Consider the following 25,027-nt stretch of genomic DNA (forward strand, 5'->3'; position numbering starts at 1 on the left):
GTCAGTGATTTGTGTTTCCTCATCTAAGTGTCCTCTGCTAGGCAGAACAGATCTTAGCGACAGTATGGCTCTCTGCTTTAAGCAACTCTATTCCATCGAATTTATCCACTATTGTTTTACGTAACAGCAAGAGAGGGAAAAAAATTTCCTGCTGATTAAATGTGACACAATGCTTTCTTACACTTACAATCATTATTCTCCGTTCATGAAAGGGCTCCTTTTGTCTTGTCTAGACAGTTTTATCACCACCCTCCCTCCTGTTATAGCACATGGCCTGTAACTGCCAGTCCTCACCCAGGAACAGAACGCAGCTCCCGCTCAGCTGTGTGACAGCGTCTTTTCTCTGGTGTCACATGGTCCCTCTGAAATATGGAGTGGAGCCTCCTCCCTCTTCAGAATTATTTATTTTTATTTTATACACACTGGTGTCTGGCGTGCATGTGTGTGTGAGGGTGTTGGGTCCTGGAGTTACAGACGGTAGTATGTGGGTGCGGGTCCTCTGAAAGGGCAGCCAGTGTTCCTAACTGCTAAGCCACCTCCCCAGTTCCCAGGACCATTCTTTTCTTCTGAGCATTTGTTCCAAAAAACTTCATATTCCTTTCCTGCCAGTCTGCGTTCAGCCTCTCGGCAGATGCTTTGCGGGAGTCACGGATCTCTGGGAAGACTTCAAACAGAAGAGCGGTGGAGATGGCTCGGTCTGTAAAGTACCCTCTGTGTAAGGCTGACAACCTGAGTTTCGATCCCTAACAGCCACCCAAAATCCTACTGTGTCGGAGCATGCCTGTAATCCCCGAGCTGAGGAAATGGAGACATGGAGCTCTCAGAGCTGGCTGGCCAGCCAGCCGTGCCAATCGGCTAGCTCCAGATTGATTCAGTGAGGAATCTTGTGTCAATGACTGGGGAGCACTAGAAGACACTAGATGCTGATTACTAGTCTCCATGCATGCCAACACACACACACACACATACACACCCATTAAGTGAGGCATCCACCCTCACTGAGTCACAAGTGTGGTCTGGCCCAGAGGGACCACAACATGCATCTTAGTTTCAGAAGTAAAATAAACTTCTCTAGCAACATAACCCCAGATGAACGGATGTCCTTAATTGGCAAGGGGTTAATTGAACGTTAGGGGGTTTAAAGGAAAACAAAACCAATGCCTTTAAATAGACAGTGGCAGTACTTTGGCACAAGCATCCCCAAACACTCTGGGGTGACATTCAGCTCCTTTGGGCTGCGGCTGGGCCCTGGAAGTAGGCAGGTCTAACTACCGGGTTCTTGCAGGTGCTAACACACAAAGCGCACGCCGGCCCCGCCTCTTCCCCTCCTATGAGCTCAAAAAGGATCTTGGTTTGCATAATGAATTATGCATCAGAGTGTGAGGGGCTGATCATTTCAAAGTAAGAAAAATCAAAACTGAACCATAACTAGTTTGTAAAAAGCATGTGCTTAGCACATATGCCAAATGAGCGTGCAGAGGGAAAAGCCAAATTAGAAATTTATATCTCTTGTTTAAAAAAAAAAAAAGATTCTATGACATTTAAAGTAAAATCTGACAGGCTCCTGCCAGCAGCCAGGGAGGAGGCTGCCCGGTTCCTTGAGTGTGCCACTCTGTGCTGAGCTTGCCAGGGTTTGCTTGGCAGGGTTTGGGGGAGGAGCCTAGGAGAGTCGTGCAGAGGGAGGCACCATGCTATTCATGAGAGCTCTGTCTCTAGGTCAGGGACTTCGGAGGTCATCTCCAGGCCAGAGGTCAGAGGTGAATGTTCCGTCCTAGGTCTTTCTCGCCCCAACATCTATCCATTCTATCTCGCTCACAGAGGCATGGCTAGAATCCAACATACGAACATACCAACCCTAGTGTTTCTGCTCCATTTAGCTCAACTGTACTAGACAAGAGTCCTAACAAAGCTTCCCTACAGTTGGGGCTGGGCTTTGTGACTCTCTGGGTGCTGGCTCATTCTATTGTGTCCCTGAAACATGGCTGGAGTCATCAGATACCTGGCCACAGGTAATGGAGATAGACATCAGTGGGAGTCCCTAGCTGTGTACATCTGGACATCCTACTGACCAAATTTCACTGGCCCACGGCCCATGCAGAGGCTGCCATGTTTTTACTGTAGACACAGAGGCCAACTGTGACACTGTTGTGATTGTGATATATGCTTTTATTTCCCCCATGCTTTTCGAAAGGCTGCAAAGTGTTGTACATCAAGATAGGCACCAGAGGAAAGAGACCAAAGGTCAGCCAAAGCAGAGAAAAAGCAGATGCAAGGGAGATGGCCAACTTATCTCATTGCTAAGCAACCTTACTGAAGGGCATAGCGTACTCATGTTTCCAGAACATCAAGGGACAAAGTTCAGGGAGAACTTTCTGGAAATAGCACCTCCTTATGAAGGGAAGTTTGGGAAAATGGGCTCTGTCATTAGCCTGGAGAGGAAGCAAACGCAACCTTGTTCTTTCTCTGAAAAGGAGTGACTGAACAAATTGACTGAGGAAGGCAGGGAGGCTCTTGTCCAGCTCCTAACCTGCCTCTTTGTGTGCAAGTTTAAGGAATGATTATTCCATACTCTCCTCACCCTTCCCAATTCATATCTCACACCTGATCTTCCTCTGTCAGTCCAGAAAGTATGAGGGTAACAGGCTTGGCTCGGATTGGACACCCACTCCATGTTTGATTCAAGTCTGTGCTGGTTATGTTGTAAACTTGACAAGATCACAGTCATCTAAGGAGACAGGCCTCTGAGCGCAGGTGAGGGAGCTCTGAGTTTGGATTAGCTGACTGTGGGGCAGTGGGCTAGGGGTGGAGACTGAATGGAAAGGAGGAAGGGGGTGAGTAGCAGCATTCATCTCTCTGTTTCCTGACTGGGGTCTAATGCTTCTGCTTCCATAACTTCCCATCATGCTAGATGGCACCCAAAGTCAACCATTCCTCCCTTGGGTTGCCCTGTTAGGTGTCTTGTTTGTAGCAAGGAGAAAAGGAAGGAATTCAAGGTCCTAATTTGTTGGGTGAGAGACGGGGTAGCTGAAACAGGAGCCACTCATGCTTGGCATGAGTCCCCTGGCTTCCCTTTGTAGAAGGCCGAGCCTTGATAATAGCCAATCACTGGATTCAGGCCATATCACCACTCTTGTGGGTTCTGACCCTACATCTTCATACTGAAAAGCTAACAATATTTACATTTCAATGAAGGAAGGAATGAATGCTTATCACAGACAGCCTCAAGACAAATCAGTGGCTGGTCACTGTTCATATCTGGCCTTGAACCTGCCATATAACCAAGGCTGATCTTGAACCCTGGTCCTCTTGTCTAAAATCAGTGACTGATTTCTCCTCTCACAGAGCTCATGCTAATCTCTCTATTGTTCTCAGTTCGGTATATACAGCTCAGGGAAAGGGCACCAGTGTGTCACGCTCAGGTTCTCCCTGGCTGCTTTCCGCTTCTAGCGGAATCTCAAGGTCAAGATCACATGGGTGGGTGAGTCTATATGTAAGAGGTGTATGTCTGGTATAGGTCTTGAATTTGGAGCTATCTCCTACCTGAGCCTCCCACGTGCTGGTATTATAGGTGTGAGCCATCATGCCAAGCTACTTATCCCTCTTCTTTGTTTTTTAATTATATGTGCTGTTATTGTTCTATTATAATTATGCTTCTCTAATTATTGATGCCAAACATGGAATTCGAGTCTCTCTGTTATCTCCCTACTAATCGTCTATGATAAAGGAAAACCTACCTATGTGGGCTGGCCATCCTGACTTGTTTCCAAACAATCGGTTCTTATTTAAAGAACATGTTCTGAGGAACTGCCAGCAAACAATGATTTGCTCTTCATTAGTCTACTAATTGGATTTTCTGGCTAGTCCAGGTGCAAGGGACGCTATGCATTAGGTAAGCTTAAGATGTCCCTTAAAAAGAAAAATGTCCAGGGAGAAGCCAGGAATGAGTGGATTTAACTCTTTAATTGCCACAAAGAACCAGCCCCAAGAGGTGGGGAGGAGTCGACACCAACAACTCTCCCCCAGGTTGAAATTCTTGGAGCCTCTCTTGCCCCCAGAAACCCCGGCCTGTCTTTGGCTGATCCCAGCGGTGATTCTGAACTGACTCCTTTCCTACAGGACCGGTGATGTTTTCCATCCACACAGGGCTTTCAAAGCTCGGCTCTGATCTCACCACTGTTCCTGACAGCTTACTTCTATGAGCAGCCAAAGCTCTAGGGGTTGTTGTTTTGCCTACTGGGTCTCATTTGTTGCCTTGACATTATTCACATATGTCCAAGCGTGTCCTCGATTTGGTTACGATAACCTTCAGGGTAGAAATATTATCCCTTTTCTTTTCTGAGATAGGTTCTCAAGATGTAGCTCAGGCTGGCTTTGAACTCATAATCCTCCTGACTTATCCTCCCAAGTGCTGGGACTATTGAGCACTACCAAAGGCAGCCTCAGAAATACTGCGGTATGCCTCTACCTCACATAGATTTGTGCTGCAGTACCAAGCCCAGGATTCTGCAGCCCAGACTTGCCTTCAACTTGTGATTCTCCGGCCTCAGCTTCCCAAGCACTGGGCTTACAGCTGTGCCCCACCACAGCCAGCTTTACATCACATTGCTTCCGACCTGCCAAATGTGACCAAGCTCTAAGGCCACTTCCAGAGTTAACGTCTGAAGCTGAGTGAACCTGAGGAAACTGATCCCAAGCTAAAGGAATGCCGAGATTTACTCAAGTTCATGGAGCCAATCCGTGACCGAAATGTAAGACGAAGTTCAATTTTACAGTCTCGGCTTTCTGGTGGCTCTTTCATCAGGCATCTCTCAAAATACCAGCGTGAAGCCTTCCTCTGGACAGACACACAGTGACCCAACTCAGTGCCTGCAAAAGTGTCCGGGGTATATTTCCAAAAAGGCTTACACAGAGGAGCTGAAGTATCACCAGAGAGAGGTGGTGATTGATACAGGACACTTGAGGCTGGGAAAGTGGCTCAGCCTGTGGAGCAGGAGGACTTGAACATGAATCCCCAGCACCCACGTAAGAAGCCAGGTACAGCAATGCACACCTGTAATCCCAGTGCCAGGATAGGCACTGGGTTACATCCAGAGACAGGAAGACGCCTAGCTCTCACGGGCTTGCCAGTTAAGCCGAATCAGTGAGCCCCGGGTCAGCGAGAGACCCTGCCTCAAAAGGAAAAAAAAAACTAATAATACAGGAGAGGGGTTAGGGAGGAACACTGGGTGGTTAAATGTGCTTATCATCTAAGTGCGAGGCGTCGAGTCCAAGTCACCAGATTCCATGGAAAAGCCTGACCTGCTGCACAAGCGTCTATAATCCCAGTGTTCCTACAGGGAAACACGGAGTAAAGAGAACACTCGGGAAGTTCATGCAGCAGCTAGCCTGTGTGTCCGGTATCAAGACAAGAGAGACCTACCTCAAACAAGGTAGAAGATGATAGCTACCCACGGCTGTTCTCTGCGCTTCATGTATGCTGTGGTACTCACACACACTCAGACACATTCACACACACACAAACCATATATCCATAAACACAAATAAGGTGGAGAGTGACTGAGGAATATACCTGACGTTGACCTCTGACCCGCATGCATGCATATGCTCGTGTGCATATATTCACGTGAACACGTGCACTTGTCTATGCTCCCTCCCTAAATAAATACATGTTACTTCCATGCTCAAAACCCTCCTGGACTTCCATCTCTTCTGTTGTTATGTTTGGAGCTTCATGTAGTTCAGGCTGGCCTTAAACTTGCTTTGTAGTCGAGGATGACCCTGACTTCTTGATCTTTTGGTCCTCTGCCTCCCAAGTGCAGGGATCGCAAATATGTGCAATAGTTTTTAAACAATGACCACTGTCCTCTTGCCTGACCTGCCTTCTCCTGATTCCTTCGTCTGCTTCAGGTAGCTTCCTGCTGCTCCCAACACACCTGCTCCCCCTCCTGCTTCAACTTGAGCCACCTCTACCTCCTGCCTCACTTGATGTTGGGTCTCTGTGTCAGCGTCACCTGTTAACAGGCCTTTTGTAACCATCCCATGGTTAAGATGGAAACTAGGATTCAGATAGTTTTCTCTTGGTGTGTTTTTATAGTGAGCAGCCATCCAGTCTAGGCTTGTAGAAGAAGAGGTAACGGTAGGGAAGCCCAGATTGGTGGACCACATCTGGCTTGTATGTCATAAATTCAATGACCTTAAGTGACAGTGGGGCTGTCAGTGACACTCAGAGACTGCCAGAGGTGCTGTGTGACCTTCTGTTCCCAAGAGCTGTTAGTGTCTTAAGACAAGTACAGAGGAGCTTTAGCACCTTAAGACTGGCACAGTAGTGCATCTCAAGACTGATATGGTATACGCCTAGCACTTGTGGATGGGACTATCTGAGGTTGGTGTCCGAAGATTCTAGGAAGGAGCAGCAAAGACGCTTGTAACCCGTGCTTTCCTATGTGGATAGGAGCAAGGCACTGACTTATTTTCTAAAACTGTACCATTTGTAGGCACAAAGCTGTGTGTACTTTTCAGAAAAGCGCGTAAAACAGGGCTGGGAGGCTGCCTAGTCTAGATAGTAACTATTTTAGACTTTGTGGGCCAGATGGTTCTGTCTCCATTGAACTCCGTTGGCAGAGCGGGAAGGCGCAGATACTCATAAGAGAATGGGTGTGGATGTCATCCAGGAAAAGTCGTCTTTACAGCAACAGGGGGTGGAGAAGAACAAAGCCTCAGACTTCTGACCCTTGGAGCACAAGCAGACTGGCCGCTGCACTTTCCATGATGACTGAAATGTTCCGTATCCGTGATGTCCAAAATGGCAGCCACTAGCCCAGCCATGAGTGAGAGATATGCAGCTAGTATGGCTTACAAGCTGAGTTTTTGACCCACTAAAAATTTTTGCATGTGCATGCTGGTATGTGTTCATGAACACGTATGCATAGGTCAGAGGGTAGTCTCGGGTGTACCATCCACCTTGTTTTTAAGCCAGGTTTTCTCCCTGACCTGAAGATCAATGATTAGGGCAAGGCTGGAGTGTCAGGGAACCCCAGGCATCCATTTGTCCCCACCTCTCCGGCACTGTGATTCTAAGCATACACCAACATGATTTCTTTACGTGGGGATGCCATCAAACACCGAACCTCGCGCTTTCATGGCAAGCGCTTTATTAACTGAGTTTTCTCCTTAGCCCCAGATTCAAGTTTCAGAAGCACCAGTGGCTACTTTTTACTATTGTTGAAAAGGTAGATCTAAAAGTTTCTAAACTAGCTACCTTAAACACAAAAAAGCCACAGGTTCAAAAGAACTCACCAGGCATGGACAGGTTCAACATCCACAGACACTGCCATTGTGCTGTGGGCAGCCTTTCATTTCTGGCCTTCCAGGGGCATGAGAAGGATCAGGTTCAGGGAGTGAGGAGGTGGCTGGACACCATGACAAAGAATCAGGAATATGGTGGAGCCTGGCAGGAGACAGCAGATACTCTTGTTCTCTCCCTCTCAATTTGTCCTCGTGAAGTAGTTTGCCACAGTGGCTCTGACGGGTCATCCACTTTCCTGGTTTTAGGAGCCTGCTGTGCGATGTGATCATTGGAGGAGAGCAGGAAGAGCCTGGGAGACTGCAGCAGAATGGCTTTAAGAAAGGTCTTGCGATATGCTTGCATCTGCCTTGGGGACATTCCATTTCCCACTAAGGCTGGTTGCTGAAAGGATGTTATAAACTACAATTCAGGCCATAAGTCATCAGCCCCAGGAACTAGGCCATAGGCCACAGGCCACCAGTTCTAGAAACAGACCGTAAAATCCCTCATCCAAAAAACAGCCTGGAGATAAACACAAGAATGGGAAGATATTTTACCCCAGGATGGGCCATCTGTGCTGGGCAGCCTTTTCTCATCCTGTAGTAAAACATTCCTGGCGCAGGAATGCAGCCTGCCGACCACCTGGACACAAGCCAGTCAGGAGTTGACCCTTGTAACTTCCCGGCACTCACTAATGAGGTTTTAGACTCCCTAACCCTTGCTAGAATCCCCCTAGTTTCCTATAAAAAGGCCTGTGCACCTCTGCCTGGGGTCAGGTGTCATTTTTATATAAGTGGCCCGACCCTTGCATGCACGTTTCTTGCTTTTGTGAAATAAACACTCTTGCCAACTGCGTATGTGAGTGGTGGTCTCTGTGCGGCGCTTTTGGACTTAACAGTTGGTAGAGTCCCCAAAGGATCCTGCTCAACATTATGCTATCCACCCATCTACAGTGAGGGTCCTCCCTGAGGTGGGCTCCTCTGCTTGCTTTCCTCACTATTGGTGTTTATTGATGCATGTTCCAGCTCCCCTAGGTCTCCCTGCATAGGGAGCACATTAACCAGCTCTTAAAGCCAACCCCTGAGTAGGGAATAGACCTGAGCTCAGCCCCTGGATTCCAGCAAGTTCTCTGGTGGTAATTTCTGTTATAGTCGATGCAGGAGTCAGATATTTTCTAGGCATCCAGCATGTCATTCCAATAGAGCCTCTTCCACTGGGACCCGTGGCCTAGGTCTGCTGTTTCCTCAGACCTCTAAGAGGTAAAATCACTGTCATGCTCTGTCCTCTTGCAAGAGTGCCCCTTCCAGTAGCACATGGAACACACTTGGCCCCTCGATGGCTCCTGACCTTGATGGAGGGCATTCCACAATCTAGTCTCCATCCAGGAAATCCAATTCTGAGTTTCAGGACATATTTTTGACACAAACCAACTTCTGGGTCTAGCTTCTTGGTTCCCACTTCCCCATTTACCATCATTAGAATTCTCCTGATGAATATTTAAAAGATGACCTCCAAGTTCTTGAGTTTTAATTAGGCTGGCCCCCAGGGAAATATGTGTATCATGGGGCAAAGGGGAAGCCATGCTTGGGGAAAACAGAAGAGGGAAGAGCAGTCATCAGTGTGGATCTTTGGGGACTCTGTGGCCACACAGCTTGGCTATAGATAGCATAGATACAGTTGTTAAGGGTGGATGTCAGTGTTAGGTCTCAGGAACCGCAGGACAAAGGGCTAACTGAGGTGCTTAATAACATATCGAAGGGGATGCTGGCCAGCTCTCCCAGCCCCACCTAGTACCTGTGGCTCCTCCCAGCTCTCCCAGCACCACCCAGTACCTGTGGCTCCTCCCAGCATTTTTCACCCTACCCCAGATCCTGAACCTCTCCCTCCCAGGGGCTGTGCTTACACTTCTCTTCCCAACCTGATTCCTCTGTAAGAACCATTTTGGCTACACTGCTCTTGCTCTCCCTTCCACTCTGTCCTCTCATGGTCCTGTTTAGTCAGCCTGCATGTTCAGTCTGGACCCTTCCCTCTGCCTGCTTTCTCCCGTATATCTAAAAATAAAGAAAAGAAAAGGAAAAAAAAATCTTTCTCCATACTGTTTTTGTCCTCCTTTTCTCCTCTTTCAGTTTCTTCTTCACCCAGACAAGCAGAGGCAGTGCTCTGGCTATTCCACGCAGATACTGTGGCCTACTTGGCTATTTTGTTGTTGGTTTTAGGAATAGAGTCATTTGTCTAGTTTCTTTACTTCTGTTAGAGTGTTCCATTAGAAGGAGGTTGAACTGGCCCATAAAATCAGCAGGGGAGGACTTAATAAGCTTTTCAGGATGTTTAATCCCATTGTGAACCCCAAGACTGTTCCGGAACTGGACAGATCTAATTGTGGAATGGCTCAGTGTGGCTCACTCCTAGCACACACCTTTAATCCAAGAGCTTTCTGTAAACAGGATTAAATAATGTTAACCCTAAATCAAGAGGTGGAGAAGAAAGCAACCGACAGGGAGTAAACAGAAAGGAGGGGCGCTGAGTTAGAAGGCACTTAAGACGGTGGAGAAGGAGAAAGGGCTTTTTCCTTCTGGAACGTGAGCTAATAGGAAAGTTCGCTGGGTGTTTCTCTGCCTCTCCGAGGTAGCAGATTTTCAACCCAGCACCTGGCTCCTGAGACTTTATGGGTAAATGACTGGGATTTTGTATTTAAAACAAGTAAGTGTAGACACAATTCATACTCGAGGGTTTAGGTTTTGCTTTTCTTACCACTGATGAGAGCAACAAACATCTCCAAACAAACCACCAGGGTCTCTGCCCGCCTTGCCTGCAGCCTCATTCCTTTCAGATCAAAGTCTCTTCCTCCAGGCTCCATCCGTATTTAAAGGTTGAGGGACACATGTACAACCGTTTAAAATATTACATTTATTTTTTTCATCCATGTGTTCATGTGTCACCGTGCATATGCTGGTATGAGAGGACAACTGTTCTCTCCTTTCACCGTGTGAGTACCCTGGATCAAATCCAGGTCACCAGTCTTGGTGGGGGCAAGTGCCTTAACAGACTCACCAGCCCCAGGACATTATGTTATTTAAACTTTTTTATTATAATGCATAAATGTAAAGCTATTTAAAAGCAGACAGGATAATAATAGTAAATTTTCCACTGACTAGCTACCATGTCTACTCTTAAATAGTTCTATTTCACCTAAACCTCACCAACTTCCTCCTTTCCCATATTGTTTGGGTGGTAAATTCTGGACATCACACAGTTCGATTTTTAAGCTCTACCCTTATCCACTTTTCATGATACGTCATCAACTTCTCACCTCTAATGTTTCATTTTGAAGTAAATCTCACAAATCATGTGTTTGACAATTTTTCTTTTTTAGGGATTCCCCCCTCCCCTCATTACTCAGATGCTGTCCTATGAGGTTCTCTGTTCACTAAACAAACTTTCTGTGAGTGAATAAATTAAAGCAGCTATGACCTGGACAGCATAGAAAGCACAAACTGGAATCCAGCAAAGTCAACAAAGCAAGGCGAGAAAGAATATAGAGCAAAAGGATGAAACAAAGCAAAAACTAGCAAAAACAAACAAAATAGGTGAAGAGAGAGGCATACTCTCGGACATTTTTTTTTTTTTTTTTGCAAAATCAGCTGGTCTTGGTGACTGAGATCTCCTTTCCAGAAAGATTGACCCCCAGAAAAAATGACTACCCATCCATTAAATAAGGCTTTTCCCCCCTTTGTTTCTTGGCCACTCCCTCCTCCTTGTCTTTTCATCTAATCTCTCTTCTGCTTTTCTGTCTCTCATTTCTCTTTTCTCTCTCTGTCCTTTGTTGCTGATTTCCTTTTCCATGTCATCTGCCTTTTTCTCCCTCCTGACCCCTCTTCCTCCTCCCCCCTCACTTAACCTTTTCTTCAGAGGACCAAGACTTAGCCCAAAGCTCTTCCTAGCTCAGATCCCTCCTGAAGCTGCTCTCCATGGCAACAGAGGCAGCCTCACAAGGCGAGGTCCAGCCACGCAGGGGAGAGAAGCCTGGCAGCGAGCAAACATTGTCTAAAGGCAACTAAACTGGCTTATTTCTAGAAGGTTGTTTTGGTGAAGGGAGCATACCCAGTGCATTTCTGGAGAGGTAAATAACTGGAGGCAATGATGGCATTTTAATGTTTTTTTTTCCCCCTCATCTGTTGTGACATTTTTCTTTCCCTCCCCAGAGCAAAACTGCCAGGTTCGGAGGAAGAAAAGACAGAAGGACTCATTGCCTAGATGCACACCTTGTCACCCTCCTCCCCCCTCAGCAAATCTCTCTGTGTGATTTCCCTTCTGTTCTCCCCAGCCAGAGGGAAGGCAACCCAGGTAGAGTGAATCCTCCCACACTGTCCCCTAGCCTCCTGATCACCCGCAGCCTGGCAGGATATTTAATCAGCAAGGAAGTGGGTACCATACAGCACAGTTCTTCTGGGTTGTGTGTATAGAAGAGGGCCCTGGACCTTTGCTTTGCAGTGTTTTGTTTATTTCCTTCTGCCCCTGAGTGCCTGCAAGCTGTGTAGAAACTGTTACAACTTTTACGCTGGCTACATAAATACGCAGGAAGCAAGTGAGGCAAGTGAAAGGAAGGCTGGGGAGAGGTCTCAACGTGCCTGCCTCATAGGCATCAGGACCTGGGCTTGGGTCCCCAGTACCCAGGTAAAAAGCTAGGTATGGCAGTGCAGATTTCTAGTCCTACTTGCTGGGAGGTGAAGACAGATGGAACCTACAGAGCTCACGGCCCAATGGGCACAGAGGAGGATACCTCATGCTGACTTCTGGCTTTCACACATACACGCCCCCTCCCCCACATGCACTACATACACACATACTATACTGCATGCACACACACACAGATGCACCTCCAAGATGTTTCACCTGCTCTTCAGTGGCGCTTTTCTTCCAGTCCCGAGGTCCTGTCTGCAAAGATAGGACCTAGCAAAGCTGTTTCATTTCCCCAGCCAAGCTGTCACAGGCCTTGGGCATCAATGAGTTCATGTCCCAGTGGGTCACACGCTTGAAGTACAGCACAGCATCTTTCTTAGGGAAGAGCCCCAATCTCATAAAGAGTGTACTGTTGTACCCCTCTGGACTAACCCTCCCAGCCCACAGGGTCAGACAGTGCAGACAGAACTTAAGGAAACCCTGCAGAACACCACCTTACTCTCTGCTCCTGCCTGCCCTTGTCCTGACAGACTTTTGAACTGTTTTTTTGACATCCACCCCAAACATTCACAGAAATGGGCCCTCAGGCCCCTCTTTATTCTTTGGCCAGGAGGGTTAGGATCTCTGCTGAAGCTCCATCTGGCAGCAATACTAGCTGAACATGAGCAAAATTGCCCAGGACCCAAGGGAGGCCCAGGAAAAGCCTTTCCTAGCGCTCAGTCAGGTTCATTTGGACAACTGATATTTTCACCTTGTTTTCATAATAAACCCAGCACACGATGCACAGGCTAAGGACCCGAGGCAACCAAAGGGAAATTAATCCCGCGGTTAAAAATAAATGTGGTTCGTTTCAAATCAGGCCCATTGCTTTGAGACTATGACTTTGAATTCCTTTTCTCTTGACATTCATTCGGCACTGGTTGGAATAACTCGTTACAAAAACAAAATGCCTTTCCCTGAGTGACCAGCATTTTTCTCCCAAGTAGGGGCAATGTGAAGCCCACTCAACGTTTTGGCACAAAGCAGACAAAGGTACCTTTCTTATGGGCAAATAGTTCTACATGAAGACACACAGCTTGGGAAGTCTACTGGGTGCCTTTGTGCGGTGACAGACAGGCACAACGATGCCCGTTGGCTGTGGCTAAGGCACCCGCATTGCAGAGAAACATCTGGTCAGATTCATTCACTGGTCTAGTGTCACAGTATCTGAGGATGATGACAGCATGGTGGGGGGGCCTGAGTAATTTCTTTCATTAAATCCTCCTGGTGGACCTTGTTGCTGTTATTTCGTGGGCACGGAATTTCGACATTTCCCAATGCCTATGCAGTTAAGGAAGCAATGGATAAAGAGTTTGAATCCAGGTCTCACTTATCCCAAAGCCAAGTCCTTCCTACCTCATGTGTGGCAGTTCAAACTGTCACCTTGACACGATCTAGAGTCACCCAGGAGACAGACCCCTGGACATGTCGTGAGGCGGTTTCTAGATGGGGGGGTAAGCTGAGGAAAGCACGCCCTGTGACCAGCTGCAGTGACTTCCAGCAAGGATGGGCCACACTCTCAAACTGTGAGCCATGTCCCCCCTCCCTTCCTCATGTTGCTTTTGTCAAGTGTTTTGTCACAGCAGTGAGAAAACTGAGATACCGCTGTTCTGAAAAGACAAACAGGCAGAGTGGTTCCTTAGAGGGGAGGGAGGGAAGAAAGTGGAGGAGGGAGAGCACTTGCTCACTGCCGTCCTGATTCACTGCTGGATCTTAGCAGCTCAAGACCCCCATGAACCGAGATCTCTGGGGTGAAGTGATGGTTTATGTGATTCCTCCTGGCCATTGCAACCACCCACCCGGGGCCCAGCAAGGTGGAGAGCTTTGCTCGGGATTGTGAAGCCAGTGAGAATAACGGCAGACCTCCAGCCTTTCCAAGATCAGCTCTTTCCACATGGAGCAGTTTTCTGGGTCCTTGGTGTGTGCTGGGGCTTGGGGCTATTTATATCAAGGCTGGAGAGCCAGGACGGGAGTCTCCCGTGGGCAGAAGTCCAGCGTCTATGTCAGGTCTACAAACCAGGGCAGAGACGGCCCTGGCACATGTGCTGTGACAGTTAGGACATCCTGGCCTGTAGGCTACTGCAGGGGAACAGGGGAGATGCAGGCGCTTACAGCAGCTAATTTCCCAGGCAGCTGAGGGCAGAGTTTTTCCTTGGTTTGGTTTTACATTTTATTGTGGAAAGGGTTTTTTTAAGCATATATAAAACTGGGAAGCAAAGCTCAGTGACCCTCATGAGCCCATCACCCGGCTACGTCAGCAAGTGCAGCTCATTTATTGTTCCCAGTCCTTAATCCCATGAAGCATATATACTCCAGAAATATGTTAGTGTGTACCTCGAGAAGACTCTCCCCAAAGACCTAATCACTACAGTACTACATGTGAAAGATTAAAAAATATTACTAAATACCTTGTTAGTTTCAAATTCCTAGATCCATCCATCCTTCTTCTCTCAAGCAATTAGGTATCTGTCTGTCTGTCTGCCTGCCTGCCTGTCTATCTATATTTGATGCTTGTTTGAATGAGGATTTAAATAAAGTCTATATATTGAAACATGTCTCTTAAATAATTTTTAATTGATGGGTGATTTCCTCTCCCCTTTCTTCCTTTTTGTCTGCACTTTACTTGCCCCAAATATATTTATAGTGTCCCATGTTCTGGATTTAATTGAGCACGCCTCATCTAGGAGAGATTTTCTGGGGTAAAAAGGGCTGCACTTTTAATAACATGTCTGAGTACGGTAAATACAGAGATTGGAATCAGAGCTGGCTTTAAATCCCTGAATTACAACTAACAGCACAATTTTTAGCAAGATTTTTAGCTATTTTCCAATTTCCTAATCTATATATCACAGGCTTTGAAGATGATAGCGCATGACAGATGGCGAGTTCTGAGAAAAACTCTTAAAGGGGCAATTACAAACTAGTGTGCAATACCCCTCGTCCCCTCTTTGTCCCTCCTCTGCCCCTTCACCAAGACTGAAAGGAGCAGGGTGGTGTCTCTCAGGTCATCACCCCCAAGGCACGGTACCCCTTTTGGGCAGTCTAGGGCATTAACTGGCACAAAAAAACACTCCTTCTGGGTTACTTTTTAAAAATCTAAAATGCAGTCTGTGTCTTTATTTCCCTTGCATCATATACCAGAGCACCGCCACTGACCACAGCTCCAAGGGTGTGTTTGTGAAACCTGGCAGCGGTGTCCCATACCGTTAGTCCCAGTGCTTGGGAGGCAGAGGCAGGAGGATCTCTGTGAGTTCATGGCCAGTCTGGACTACAGAGCGAGTTCCAGGGTAGCTGAGGCTATGCAGAGAAACCCTGTCTCCAGCGTTTGTGAGGGAGACCTCACAGTCTAGCTGTATCACTGGGGGTGTGGTGTGGTGTGGTCAGACTGTCTCCTGCCACTCACTCTGGGGCTCTGTCTGCATTTTCCCCCCTCGTAAGCAGAAGCACTACCCTTCAATGCAACTCTTTTCTGGCTTTCACACAGAACACAGCTCTTATTTATTTGTCCTTACACATCAGTCCTACAAGTGCTAAGGACTTGGTCTGTTTTGCTATTCACAGCTTTGTCCCCAACCTACCTCAATGTGTGCCCGGTCCCACTACTCAACCCCGCCAGCAGGCATCTGGTTCGCATTGGCTGCTGCACTGAATTATCTTAACTAACCCCTTCACCCACATCAAGCGATACCCCTAGTCAAGATGACACCAAAGGTGGCAAGCTGTCGCTATTTGTTAATGCTCTTCAGGGTTTTGCCCTGCTTGTTTCAGAAACTGGTTTGGTGTTGAGCTCCTGTGTAGAATTCACGGTCTACTTTTAATCTGTTGTTCTATATCTAGCTAATGTATAAATCTGAAAGTACAAGGTAGAAAATCTCATTTTTCATAAATCTGATATTGTTTACACCTGTGCCAAGGTTTTCAAGCTTTGACCAAGAAAAAAAAAATTCTCCTTTCCTTTGGGAGACTATTGATTCTTTAGTAATGACCATCTTAAGGCCCAAATAAAGGGGAGGGTATTTTTAAAATCATCATGGCAATAATCACAGCCATGTATATATTATCTACAAATTCCATGACCACTCAGTCTAGACAGGCAACAACCATTGTTGGCTATTCACCCAGACTGAAGAGACAGGGAGGAACCCCCTTTGTAAACTTTGTAAACCATCAAGGCAGGAATGTGGCTAGACCCTCTCTTCCCACAGAAGCTCCAGCAGCCAGGCTCTGCTCCCCAGGACTTCCCTACATAATGGTCATTTTGTAATGGCTGTAACTGTCATTTCCAGCCCCCCCCCCGGGGGGGGGAATGAGTGCTCAGATCCCGCCCTATAAGAAAAATCATGTCAATCTCTGAGTTTCCCCAAGCCAAGGACTTGAAATCCCACCAATCCTCACCCTGGAAATCTCTACCCTGGAAAGCTCCGCCCCCTAAGAAATCTTATATAAACCCTGCCTACTGGGGAGCAGAAGCAGGTACCCTGGCTCTGTCCCTCCAAACCCTGGATTCATCCCTCTCAATAAATCGCATTTATGAGATTTGCTGCCCAGTGTGACTTTCTCATTGGAATAAGCCAAGCAGCAAAGAAGCAGAGCAAGTGAACCAAGCAGAGTCGGGCTTGGTTCTCCTTAGCTCCTGAGCTCAGCTGGGGATTCCCTTCCCTGGGAGCAACAAAAGAGGAGGAGCTCTTACATTGTAACACGCCAGCTCAGCCAAGGATACCCTCCCTCAGGGCTCCACCTCCTCTGCTGGGAGGCTTCCTCTCTGGGCTGTGTGGTTCCTGGGCTTCCATGACTCAGGACACCCTTGCACTGGGACACTGTCCCACCTCAGCTGTGTGGTTTCTGGGCTCCAGAGTCCCAGGATAACTTTCCCTCTGAGCAGGAATGCCAACAACCGTGATGTGGAGTTTGCTAGCCCAGGATCTTTGAATGTTTCCAGTCAGTCATACCAGCATAGCTGGAACAAATCCCCATTCTCTTGGGGGAGGGGGGGTTGTCTATAAACCCTCCCTCCCATCCTGGCCATGCTGGCTTTTTTAGTGTCATTTCTCTCTTCATTTATGCAAATGGCCCATAAATTCCCCTTCTTCCCACATGGGGAATGTTTCCCCAACCCACAGCTTGAGCCCTTCTCAGGCTGTCTTCTGACTCAGAACTCAGCTTTCCAAACCGCCTTTATTTTTGACAGTTATCCTGTATATCCTACTGGCTTATGATTTAGCGTACCCCCAGATTGCTTTTTGGTTCTCTCTGGAGTCTTGCACACTAAACCAAATATGTCTATCCCAGCAGGCTTGATTCTTCCCCCAGGGACTTTGCCAGCTGGGTCCTGTAGGGACAGGAGGAAGATGCTGATTCCAGCTCATCATCCAGATGTTTCAGAGGTGCTGGTAAGCATAGGACTTGGCTGCATTGCTATCCAGGAAGAAGAGATGCTCACACATAAGAAGGACTCTCTTCCCTGCCTCCACCCCTCATCCTGTGGTGGCAAGGGCCTCTGTTTCTAAGTGTCAGGCGTCTTTAGTTAAGAACTGGGTATTGTGATGGCACTTAGAGTTCAGCATTTTCACTGGTATGGAAGTCAACCTAGGGCCATAGTGCTCTCAGTGACAGTCCTAAAGGTGGATGGAGGCTCTTGAGCATGTACCGTTATCACTGACACACATTTATTCTTAAACAGAGACTTTGAAATTCTCCTTAATGTCCATCATGATTAAGCTCTGATAAATAGGGAGGGAAACTCGTGTGTGTGTTTCTTATTATTTTTCTTGCCTTGTGTGATTACTGAAATGCCCAGTAACGTAGTAAAACAGACGGAGATCAATGGATAATTGCTAGCAGTGCTTGTCTTGGTATTCCCTTCCCCCTCCTCCTTTGTATAGGAAAAGCTTGATGTGGATTCTCACAATAGGGAGGCCTGCTTTGGGGACATGTGCTGACCAGAGCTGCAGAGTATGTGTGTCTACACAGATGAGAGAGACCACTGTCTGTCCTGTTTCATTTCATGTCGTTTTTTTTTAAACAGATGTTCATTTCTTCAAAATTTTAAGTTATAAAATTGGTCTCTTTTCTGCTTCCTGGGTCTTTATTTCAGCCCCCTTTGGCTACAGCTATAGGAGAGGATGAGATTGGTGCAACCAGCAGGAGGGTGAGACTTCTTGGGGACGCTGTGAGCCTGGAAGAGGCAGGAAGGGAGAAGGTTGTGTGACTCATGCTCCCATCTTTGATGGGATTTGATGACTGGTTCATCAAATCTGTTTCTGGTAGTCACCAGCGGTTCAAGTGTGCCTTCAAAGTGAAGATACCCAAGTTTTTGCTTGTTTGTTTTCCAAGGACAGAGTTTAGCTCAGTTTTACTCCATATGTTTAAACTGGGGTCCCAGGGGATTTCTCTACCTCAGAACCATTCCTCATGATGAAAAGACTGGAAGGAGGCAGGACCTTCCCCAGGGACATGAAACAAGACTTTAAGGCTTTGAGCGGTTTTTCTGTGATGTAGATCACCCATCAACTACTATGTCAGCAAGGCAACTCAATGGACTGCTGGCTTCTACCCTCATCCATCAAACAAGACATTAATCTCTACCTCCATCTTCTTCAGCAGGATAAGTCAGGAAAGTACTAACCACCCAGGAAGGATTTCCTGTGTGCCAGGTGTTATTATAAGCACTTGGTCACTTGTCATTTAGTTCCCACAACCTAAGAACTAGGTTCCATCGTTTCCATTTGACAGTGGGGAAACTGAGGTACAGCAAGGTTAAATGACTCCAAGATTATACAGCAAGTATATCATGGTGCCAAGTGTCTGCCTGGGCGGGAGCTAAGGCAATCCAAGTGGTTACTGTCATAATTATTCCTCTCATAGCTCTGTCTCTCTATCCCAATAGCCATGGGCTTTGGTGTTAGGCTGAGACATTTCTAAAGAAGACATTGCTATACAAGCAATAAACTGAATGTGTGTCTTTGCTCTGAAGATGTTTGAGCACACCCATCTATCCACATACCCCCACGATAGACTTCATGCTAGAAGGCGTAAGCAGACCCCTCTCAGCCACTGACCTCTGTGATGAGGCGAAGAAATAACATAGCGTGTGGCGCAGCTGTCTGGTTACCTTGGTGAGAATGGAGACTATTTGTTCAGAGGCAAAAATGACTGAGAATGAGGGATCCTGATGAAGACAGGCCGTTTGCTCACCGTTTCCCAAAGTACACACGTACTTAGAGAAGCATTAGAGTGAGACTTGAGAAGGGCCTAGAATTTTCATTCTATCACTGAGATCATCCCGATAATTGTAAAGTGTTTTTGAAGGCCAGTTACTATCCCATTTGGCTGTGCCTCCAATTAGCATTTCCATAATTTAGCCACAAAGCTGTCATTCTCTATTAACTGGGAGGGAGCTGGAACACATTTTGGATTTGTCATCCTTATTTTCCTCAGTGATTAAACATATTATATTTTCCCAAGTATTACCCTTTTCAATAAAGTCTTAGCCATTTCTTTTGAGCAGCTCATTTATCTCAATAGGAGGGGGGGGGGGGGGGGGGGGGAGGAAACAACCTAAAGCCTTAAGCATTCCTTCAGGAGCATAGCCCCATCCATTTATGCATGAACAGGGATGACAGGAATCAAATCAGGGAAGCCTTCAATTGCAGATATTAATAGAACGGCGGAAAGGAGTTAATCTTCTATTAGATTACAGTGGATAGGGAAACTGTCATCCAGTTGGTAGCAGCTTTCTCTAATGCTAATCATCCATGCAGTAGGGAAGAGGCTTAAATACACATTAGAAAGGTCTGCACCCTTTAATGCCATTATAAACGCTGCCTTCACAGGGGGTAGCTAGTACTTGTGCTGTGAGCAGAGACGTAGCTCCACAGGGTCACAGAAAAATCTAAACACCTCTGTCCACCAAGAAAGCCAACTATTTACTAATGACGAGTGGGACTAGTGCTGGTGACATCGAGGAGAAATGAGATGACACAAGGGACAGATGGATGTCATGTGTCCGAAGAGGACGCACCATCCCTTATGTGGCATACGATTCAGGAAGCACCAACATGGACAGAGAAAATGCCGGACAAAGAAAAAGCAAAAAACATTTTCATGTAATTATTTTTAAAGCTAAATGTTGAATGCAATTTTCTAAATATACTTTGAAGATTTTAGACCTGTCAATTTTACAAAAGGCAGAGAGGGGCTAAAAAGTGTTGCAGATGAAGATTCAGGCCAACTAAGCGAGTGACCTTGAGCCTGCTCAGGAGGGGAAGGAACCTTAAGGTGCATCCTACTTGCTAAATCTGGGATATGGAAAACGGATTAGACAAAAAGCATTGCGACAAAGTTAGATCTAGTGACACTGGTAGGTCACTGTGTTTACATAATGGAATGACTTCTTATGAAATGCATATTCAAGTATTTGAAGGCAAAAGGCATGATAGGCAAAAGGTGGAATTCATTCTCAAATAATTAAATGTTGACATACCACAAATATCAATGTGGGTAGGGTAAATGCTGCATGATTCTACCTACATGAGGGGTTTAAAATATCAAGAATCATAGAATTGGAGAGATCAGTGGTTTCCAGGGGTCTGGGGGAGGGGAGGATGGGAGTTGCTGAGTGTCTCTGTTATACCTACAACAGGGAAATTTTGATGGTATATAATTTATACTTTAAAGGTGTTGTTTACAAGGTCAATATAAGTTGGTTTAGGAGGAAAATGCAACAGATGTCTGCAGGTCATTGTGTGATGGTGGCTGACGGTCTGGTTAACTTGCTGCTCTGAAATGAGATAGTTGCAGCCTATTTGTGGCACGTGTGGAAGGGTGATGAAGTGATCACTGCGTAAACTATTTTTATAAACTAAGCATTTTTTCTGGCCCCTTTTCTCTCACTGCCATCATGGTTAGTCACTCTGGCAAACGATAACTTGTTGAATATTCCCATTTTCCAGATTTGGGCTCAGAAAAGTTGTTGGCGTGGCTGTCATGGCAATGTGGCTAGGAAGAGCCGGATCTCATACTGTGAGCCCTTCTGGAGATGGCAGCTTCCACATGGCTATGTTGGGTTATGTAATATGAAGCTGGCAGAAAGCCCCATGGCACTTACGGTTATGAAGTTACACAATCAGAAAACAGTGTTCCAATTTCTTGCCTCAGCAAGAAGAAGATTGTGGCTACACTATTTAGAACCGTTCTTTGTTCATTCTAACATATAAACGCACAACAAAACAATATGTTAAAATAGAATTGATTCGATATTGCATATGAAATCAGAAAGTGGATTGCTACATGATTCCTTTGTCAATGATGATTTCTTCATCAATCCAATGACTGGGTTAGTCATTTACCAGTAATCATTTTAAGCGTGGGTGTGTATTTTATGCCTAAGACGGGATTTCACACTAAGATTGTAAATGTGTTAATGCACCGTAGGTAAATACCTACTTCCTCTGGAAGCCTGGAGCCTAAGTTTCTTGATTTTAGGACATTTAGAAGTTACTTTTAGAGGGCAAGGACTTGACATATGATTCTGTTCTGCATATTTTTCTGCCCACGGTGATGCTTAGGGAGGTACCAGCAAAACATTGTTTATGGAAGTCTTCCATCAGATTTATTGTCCATGGGATGTGTCACCGTTATGAAACACTCCCTCACGGAGGTCCAGAACCTGCCACTTGCCTCTTCTGAACAGATGGCTCTTCCCTGCTGGAACCCTGACTGGCAATGCTGATGTATGACAGAGGGTACTGCATGAAAAGAAAGGAGAAGGGGGAATGTTTGGGGAGGGTTTGGGAGAGGAAGCAGACGAGATGGTAATGGATAATGGGGTATGTGTGAATAGAATAAAAACATATTATGTACATGCATGAAAATGTTAGATATAAACTCTAAATACTGTGGTTATCATTATAATATATGAGGTGTGGTTTGGACAATTCAAAATTGTATATGAACACACACAGTGATTATTCTAGCACTCTGGCCTTGAAGAATATCCATATAAACCCAGAGGTAACTGTTATGTAAAGACTCCCCATAGAAGAGCGTCATTCTAAAATACTCCTAGCTCTGACTGTATTTCCTGGACCATTTTAGCAAAACTTGGCAAGAGACAGCCAATAGCCAGGCGGGGGAGATGAGGTCCATGGCTCTGTCTACATTGCTTCAGACCCGAGAGGTTCACCAAGGAGAGAAATGAGGGGTGCTTGAGGCTTGCTACCTCTCATACTGGAAGGCAAACGTGGCGCTGATGTGGAGTACAGTGAATACCCACAAGACCCGGGGGCAAAGGCCACATCAAGATTGGAGGGGCATAGTAAGTGTAGATCAGGAAATTGAGGTTTCTAACTCGTCGTTTGGGGAGCATCTCCAGGCTTCTAAGGACGCGAGTTCAGTGTGCGGTCTATGTGTAGACCTATTCTTGTGGCCCCACCAACGCGTCGCTTTGGGTTTTAGTGAGATGAGCACGCTGATGTTTGAAATCACACACTAGGGCATCAGACAGCGAGAGTGGCAAGTTCTCGAGTTCGTTCCAGGTAAGGCCAGGGTGTTTTGGGTTGTCTTTCCCCTTTCTCAGCCATCTCCCAGCTGAGAGCACAGAGACTGGAGATGCAGTGATTTTTCGGGGGAGAGGGGTTGGGGAGGGTCATCTGTCACATCAGATGCAGAGGGAGAGCAGGTTCTCCTGTCTCAGGGATGGCTGGCCTCACAGGCTACTTTCTGAGTAGCCCTTCCTGCTACAGGCAAATGAAGACAGCAAAGGACCACATGGGAGAACAGATAGGGCAGCTCCTACCACATGGTTCTGCCTGGCACGTGTTTCTGCCAGGCTCCGAACATCAGGCTTGTGGCATCACAGGCAATGAAATTGATGAAGTTACTAGTTGCATGGGCTTGCAGAGACTATGAAATTGAGGATGCTCAATTACTGTCTTCTTTTATAATGCCTTCCAAACTATCAACGCTCATCTCCTAAATGGCCATTGTTAAGAATCCCCCAAAGTAATTATTAAAACGAGAGCCAGCCAGTGCTTGTAAACCATCTTACAAATACAAAGGAAGGTTCTGTAAATGTTTATTCTCATTAACAGACTAATTAGCCAGTGGCTCGGTGCAGTGTTCGCACACAATGGTTTCTGGGTGACGCTCACTGTGCATGACAGGAAACAGCACAGAAACAGCATGGTGCGCTGCTCCCGAATCCGGGATGCCTGGGAGGTGAGCCGGGGAAAATGCATTTCTACTTTTCCAAACAGAGACAACAAAAAGGACCAGTTGGGAGTCCCGTGCTGCGCGGGCTCGTTTTTTTTCAAGTCTGTGCTTCGTGGACTGCATGCTGGCTATGATATAAAGTGCTTCTGTGTTCTTTAGGTCCTGAGAATAAATCTTGAAAGACGGACGGCTCTTTGAGGTGAGGCACCTGGCCTGGTGTCAGGACAGACTGTATAGGCTTGCTTTCCATGTGCCTTGCTTCAAAGGGACAAGAAAAAGGACATTCTTCTAAGGCTGCCCCTTAAGGCTGCCACATGCTTAGTGAAAGCGAGCCCCTGAAACACAGATGTCTCCAAGATGACGGTTTTGCTTGTGTGTATGGTTTTGCTTGTCTGTATTGTGTAGTATCTTCTTCCTCTACTCTTTATGCTCTGGCATCTAGGGCTCCTGGGTGGTCTGTCCTTCCCAGAAATTGTGACTGTGAGCACAGACTCAGCATCTGAACTAATCAATCCTCAGTTCATACTCTATATGATGCCAGCCTTTTCTCAGCTTCTGTAGCGTGGGTCACTATTCCTCAACCCCTGCAATTACTCCACAACCAAGTACCAGTAGCTTAGACCATCTTTACTGCTTAGAACCCACTAACGTTTTCAGAATGCCCTTCTCCCTGTTTTATGTGGCTTCCCCATTCCCTCCTAGGAAAACCTCAGCAAAAGCTCTGACATGCACTTTCTCCTGAACAATCCTGGTGATTCCCAAGTGGCCTGTGGCATCCCCTGCTTCTAGAGATCTGTATGATTTAATTCCTTCATGACAGGTAGCTCCTTGTCTGCATGTCCTATGTATCACACATAATTAAAACATGTCAGGCATGTTTTTCAAAAATGGGCCAGCAGACAGGACTAATGGTGTGATGGTGATTCTTTCTGAACATGTCCCAATTTCCTTCTTTGTGAACTCCACTGTGCCAGGCCTGGCTAAATGCTGATAGCCAATCCCATCAACTATACTGCAAGTAGGCCCGAGATACTCATCTTTGCTTCAGGCTTTATTAATTTAGGTATTTATTACACATTATTAAAATGTGTATAGACTCAGGATTGGCTAGTTCGGGTACTAGCTGTATGCTCATAGACAAGATTGTCCTAGGAATGAGTCAGCTGACCCTGGGAAGGGCAAATCCTACCTGCTTTCCAAAATCACATATTTTTTTTAGTGTGAATGAGGGGTGGGGAGGGTAACGTGTATGAAGGCCAAGGAACAACCTTGGGTGTCATCCTCAAAAACACCACCTCCTCCTTTGAAACAGGAGTCTCTCTCAGCCTGGAGCTTGCTAAGTAGGACAGACTCGTTGTCCAGTAGGTCTTAGGGGTCCTCCTGTCTCTACCCCTCCAGCAGTGAATGACAGGTGCCTGCCCTTCCACCTGGCAGTTTATGTGGGTTCTGGAGGTCGATTCGGGTCCTCGTGCTTGCAAGGTGTGTCCTTGAGAGACTGCGCTTTCCAGCCAGTCCCACTGGAACAGTTTTTGAGGATTCCAATGACTTCCTAAATGATCCAGTGAGCTAATGGACAAGCGAAAGTGCAGACCAGAGAGGTGCATTGCTCCCAAGTGAACCCTTGCTAAACCCCATCAATGCCTCCTCACTGCAGTTTCCCTGACCGTGGCGGAGGAGAAGCATGTATCCCTGTCTCTTCTCACTATGACATTGTACCTTCTTGCCTTTGGTTTTCAGATTCATCGCTGCCGTGCGGCGGGAAGACTTTTAATAAAAGCTGCTAATGGAACATGATAATGACGTATGCAATTA

General features: G+C 46.5%; 1 protein-coding gene across 6 annotated transcripts in view; it reads right to left on the reverse strand.

Moving 5' to 3' along the window:
- Positions 1–25,027, reverse strand: part of Tmem108 (transmembrane protein 108) — a 274,570-nt gene that overhangs the window by 37,892 nt on the left and 211,651 nt on the right. The window contains exon 1 of one of the 6 annotated variants that reach the window (XM_055629868.1): positions 8,177–8,181. The exons of the other annotated variants lie outside the window; for them this stretch is intronic. The gene's annotated coding sequence lies outside the window, so the exon portion shown is untranslated. Of the gene's footprint in view, positions 1–8,176; positions 8,182–25,027 lie in introns of those variants that run through there. 6 annotated transcript variants of the gene reach the window in all.

Source organism: Psammomys obesus, unplaced genomic scaffold (assembly GCF_907164565.1).
Source record: "Psammomys obesus unplaced genomic scaffold, mPsaObe1.curated_primary_1811, whole genome shotgun sequence".
In the NCBI taxonomy this organism is placed as follows: domain Eukaryota; kingdom Metazoa; phylum Chordata; class Mammalia; order Rodentia; family Muridae; genus Psammomys; species Psammomys obesus.